This window comes from Salvia miltiorrhiza, chromosome 6 (assembly GCF_028751815.1).
Source record: "Salvia miltiorrhiza cultivar Shanhuang (shh) chromosome 6, IMPLAD_Smil_shh, whole genome shotgun sequence".
Taxonomy (NCBI): Eukaryota; Viridiplantae; Streptophyta; class Magnoliopsida; order Lamiales; family Lamiaceae; genus Salvia; species Salvia miltiorrhiza.
Window position 1 is genome coordinate 18,779,617 of NC_080392.1, and position 6,000 is coordinate 18,785,616.

Below are 6,000 nucleotides of genomic sequence, written 5' to 3' on the forward strand. Positions count from 1 at the left end.
CCATTCACTCTTTCGAAGAATTACAGACTCGTTTTTTGCGTCAGTTCGCGAGTTCACGGAGGGTAGGGAAATCAGCCCTTTCGCTGATGGATATTAAGCAGGAGCAAGGAGAAACGCTTCGGGAGTACACAGCAAGGTTTAATCTTACTGCTCTGGAGGTGCCAGAGGCAGAATCGCAAATTAAAAACTGCGCCTATGTCAGAGGACTCAGGCCAGGAATCTTTTTTGACGAATTACAAATTTGACCAGCAAGGGATTTTGATGACATCATGGCAAGGCTGCCGGGGTATCTACAGTTGGAGGACGCCAAAATGGCGAGGAAGGTGGAAAATGAGAAACACAGAGTCAAGAAAGCTGAGGAAGCACCCGAACGACAAAGACAGCAGGATAGGGCCCCATTCAGAGGGTTGCCTCCTAGGGTACTCCCACCCCAGGGAGGAATGCCATCTAATCAACAGCGCACAGTGAATGAAGTAACACGGTTTACCGAATACACGCCCTTGATTAAACCACAAGAAGAAATTTTTCATCTAATAAAGGATCAGCCGTTCTTTAGGGCACCGGGGACTTACCGGACTGGGCCGCCGCAGGAAGGGCCTAACAATAAGTTGTGTGAATATCACAACTCCTTCGGGCATTACACGAAATATTGTGGACATCTTAAGCACCAATTGGAGTTATTGGTGCGCCAGGGATGTCTCGACCACTTCATTGACAGGGGAAACGAAGGTCAGAGGAGGACTGATCAGAGGGATCAGCGGGATCAGAGAGATCAGCGAGATCAGAGGGATCAAAGAAATAACCGGGATCAGCGACGAGAGCAGGGGAACAACAACAGAGATCGCAGGCTCGATGATAACCAGGATAATCGCAGAGACGGGGCAGATAGACAAAATCTTCCTCCCCCCCCCCATATAGAAGGGAAGTTCACATGATTTGTGGGGAAAACGGGATGCCCACATCAAATAGGGCTAAAAAGCAAGTCGTCAGAGCAGTCAAAGCAGGGTATTATCCTAAAAGGGTCATGGAAGTCACCAGCGCGGCAGAGGAGCCGGCAATCACTTTTGGAGCAGAGGATATACGCACATTAATGTATCCACATGATGATGCGCTGGTCATCACGGCAGACATCGCCGGCTGCATTATTCACCGTATTTTCGTGGATTCGGGCAGCGCTGTAAACATCTTGTACAAGGAATGTCTCCAAAATATGGGAATTAACGCTCATGTTGAGCCGACAAATGCTCCTCTGTTTGGGTTTGGAGGAGAGATGGTCATGCCCCTAGGGTATGTAGAGCTGCCGTTGATCCTTGGCAGTACAGTGGCGGGCAACAAAACAAGGATGGTACGTTTCTTAGTGGTGGATATGCCCAAACCCTCGTACAATGTCATACTCGGCCGGCCCGCCTTGACGGCGTTCAAGGCGGTTATCTCTTTATTTCACCTAAAAATGAAGTTTCCAATCGAGGGTGGAAGAGTGGGAGAAGTTTGTGGCGATCAGACGACATCAAAAGCATGCCACGTGCAAATGCTCACACAGTCAGCGGGGCAGAAAAGGGAAAGATGGACAGAGGGGTCGAACGCCCGGAAGAGGGGGAAAGTGGGCGAGGTGCATGCCCCAGCAGAAGAACGCCAAGAGTTGGCGGATTTATTAAAAGACAGAGACTCCACAGAGAAAACCGCGCTGGTGTCCACTAGCGATGTTTGCAATATGATAGAGTTATTTCCAGGAAAAGAGGGTTTCCAGACTAAGATTGGATCGGCCATGAGTGATCAAGTCAGAGAGGAGCTCATTGGTTGTCTCCGGCGAAATGCGGATGTGTTCGCTTTCAGCACCGCAGATTTGAAGGGAATCGATAGAGGGTTGGCGGAGCATTGCCTCAACGTGGACCCTAAGGTCAAGCCGGTAAAGCAGCGGACAAGGAATTTTGGGGCTGAAAAGGACGCTGCCATCAGAGAGCAGGTCTATGAACTATTGAAAGCTGGGCATATTGTGGAAGTGCAATACCCAGAGTGGATCTCAAACGCAGTGATGGTACCCAAGAAGACAAACACCTGGAGGATGTGCGTGGACTTCCGAGATTTAAACGCCGCTTGTCCGAGGGACCACTATCCTCTGCCGAGGATTGACCAATTGGTGGACTCCACTTCAGGATGTGCTTTATTATCCATGATGGATGCGTACCAAGGGTATCATCAGGTAAAGATGAACAGGGGCGACATCGCCAAAACGGCCTTTGCCGTCTGTTGTGGCGTATATGGGTGGAAGAGTATGCCGTTCGGTCTGAAGAATGCAGGAGCCACATATCAGCGGATGATGGAGAAAATTTTCAAAGAACAGCTTGCTAAGAATATCTCAGTATACGTAGACGATATGCTCGTACGGAGTAACAGGGCAGAGGACCATGTGGCGGATCTGGAAGAAATCTTCACGGTAGTCAGAGATCACAGACTCATGTTGAACCCAGCCAAGTGCACTTTTGGGGTCACAACAGGGAAATTCTTGGGGTATAAAGTCACACCAGCAGGGATTGAGGTCAACGCCGACAAGGTCAAAGCTATTTTGGAAATGACACCGCCTAGAGGAATCAAGGAGGTGCAGACTCTGAACGGGCGTATCACTGCCCTAAGCAGGTTTATATCGAGATCGGCAGAATGGAGCATGCCGTTTTTCAAAGTACTGAGGAAGGGAACCAAGTTTTTGTGGACAGAGGAATGCCGCGCGGCGTTTGAGGATCTTAAAGTATACCTAGCGAAACTCCCAACCCTGACCAAGCCGGTCCCGGGAGAAACGTTGTATTTATACATAGCTATGGGGGAGGAGTCAATCAGCTCTGTGCTAATCAGAGAGGAAGGAAGTCATCAGAGACCTATCTATTTTGTCAGTAGAATTATTCAGGGCCCTGAGCTCAACTACACAGAGATCGAGAAGGCGGCTCTGGCGGTCATGATCACGGCAAGAAAGTTGAGGCCTTATTTCCTTTCACATCGAGTGGTGGTACGCACGTCTTTACCTTTTAAACAAGTTTTGGGGCGCGCGGATTTATCGGGAAGAATGGTCAAATGGGCTGTGGAACTAGGGGAATATGATGTAGAGTACGAGCCACGAACGGCGATCAAGGCGCAGGCATTGGCAGACTTCATACAAGAAACAACTCGTCGTCCCATACCAGAGTTCTGGATGGCTTATGTGGATGGGTCAGTGACAAAAGAGGGGTGCGGAATCGGGGTTTATATTACTTCGCCAGGGTATGGGACATACCAGTTCGCCATCAAATTCACCTGTCGGTTATCTAACAATGAGGCGGAGTGTGAGGCCGTGGTCAGAGGGGCTCATATCCTGTCAGAGCTTAAAGCTGAGTGTGTCATTATAAAGACAGACTCCCAGTTGGTTGCGCAACAATTCTCGGGAAGTTACAATGTCAAGGATCAGAGGATGAAGGCGTATCATACCAAAATTAGCGAAATGAAAGAAAAATTCATGGAGTTTAAGCTCGAACAGATTTCTCGGGAGGAAAACACGAAGGCCGACCTACTGGCGCGCATGGCTAGCGCAGTAGAGCAAACTTGGAGCGACGAGATCATTTTACTCTGTGATACCAGAGAGATGGAAACTTCGCAGGTGTTCTCGGTAGAGATCAGAGATGATTGGCGGGCTCCGATTATACACTTTCTGAAGACAGGAGAACGACTAAGCAGAGAATCCAACCAAAGGGCCCGCTATGAAAATTACTGCCTAATCAATGATCAACTCTTCAAAAGATCTTTTACTCAACCTCTGTTAAAATGTTTATCGCCAGAGGAAGCTAACTTTGCTATGAAAGAGATTCATGCAGGTTGCTGCGGCGGGCACACCGGATTTCGAGACCTCGTACGCAAGATCATTCGGGCAGGTTTTTACTGGCCTCACATCAACCAGGAAGCCAGAGAGTTTGTCCGCAAGTGTGAAGCTTGCCAGCGGCATGCCGGGAAAATCAACATACCAGGGGAGCCCATGGGTGTAATGTACGCCGCTTGTCCGTTTGATAAATGGGGCATTGATATAGTTAGGAAGCTGCCTACAGCACCTGGAGGGAAATGCTTTCTCATTGTGGCAGTGGACTATTTTTCCAAATGGGTCGAAGCTGAGGCCGTGAGCAAGATCGATGAAGTTACAGTAGAACGTTTTATCTGGAGGAATATCTGCTGCAGATTCGGAGTGCCACGCATCATCGTGTCTGATAATGGGACTCAATTTACGGGGCAACGGGTTGCGGACTTCTGCGATCGAATGGATATCACACAGCGTTTTGTCTCGGTGGCTCATCCACAGGCAAATGGACAAGTGGAATTGGCTAATAGGACCATATGTGAGGGCATCAAGAAGAGGCTAAATCAGAGCAGAGGGAAGTGGGTGGAGGAGCTGGATACCGTTCTTTGGGCTTACCGAACTAGTCCAAAAACGGCGACAGGGGAGGCACCATTCACACTGGTGTATGGATCCAATGCGGTGATACCAGCAGAGGCACGACTAGAATCATACCGGATTACCACGTATGACACTGAGCACAATGAGGAGCTCCGCCGAGCAGAGCTGGACTTGGTGGAAGCACAGAGGAAGGAAGCCCGTATCAGAGCGGCCAAGTACAAAGGCATCATCAAGGCGGGATATGACAAACGGGTCAGAGTGAGGAAATTGTCGAAGGGAGATTTGGTTCTCAAGCGTGCTGATGCATTAAAGGCGGTGGGTAAGTTCGAAGCCAATTGGGAAGGGCCATACATCGTCACAGAGGTTTTGGGAGGCGGTGCGTACATATTGTCGGATTCAGACGGCAGAGCTCTACCCAGACCATGGAATATAAACACACTCAAAAAGTTCTATGTATAACTGCTTCTTAGCAGGAGTAATCACTTATAGACCGGATACTCTTTTTCCCCACAGGGGTTTTAACGAGGTCCGGGGCCATAATATCAATAAAACAGATATGTGGTTCTAGGGAATTCCCTGGTGTTGTGTTTGTTTATTTCAATTTTTGTTTTCTTACATTACATATGCTACCTAACATGTTCGTGCAGAGCACTGCACATGTCACCAGAGGGGGGAGTAGGGTGTATACCCATAATCCTCAATTTTTAAATTCAAAATGCAAACTCAAAATGCAAACTGCTTCTTAGCAGGACAAGGGAGAAATAAATACAAAAGCTGCTTCTTAGCAGGCCAAAGGGAAAACAAGCATCAGGGATGGACGTCTCTCTTTCCACGATCCAACACTCCGAGTTCTTCTTCGTGGCTGGGGCACGCTCACCTTTCAGATCTACTCCAACTCCACACTGTATCTGCAGAATACCAAGAAAAACAACAAGTCAAAATGCCAAAAAGAAAGAATACAGAGGAGGAACAAACCAAAGGCCAGATCTGAGGAACCAACGCTCAGATCCGGAAACCCAACGCCCAGATCTGGGAAATCAACGTCTAGATCTGAGGAGCCTGGTTACAAAACACTCAAGCAAGGGAACTCCACTCGTTACAACCACAAAGTTAGAGATCTACACCAGAAGCACAGGGGAAAAGGCGGAAGCCCTCAGGGATGTGAGTGTTTAGAGGGGAAATTCCCTTACTTGAGTGCCTTACAACTGATCTAGGGAGGCGAAACATCAGCAGATCCAGGGTTTAAAGGATCGGAAGAGGATATATATAGAGGCGATACCGGGCTTAAGAAATGGGCTAAGGGGTAATGGGCCCGCATGAGCTTATGGGCCGGAGAAGGGAGTAAGAAATAATTGGGCCAACATGTTCATAACAGAGTATTGCACATGTCACCAGAGGGGGGGAGTAGGGTGTATACCCGTAGGTCCCAATTTTTAAATTCAAAAATTGCTTCTCAGCAGGATTAGGGCAAACCAGAGGAATTACACTCCACCAGAGCAGAGGGGTCATGCTCAACCAGAACAGAGGTTCCTGTCAATCGTAAGCCGCGAAAGTTGGTTGTGCCGCCCGGGCCCTCCATGCTCCGCGCAGAG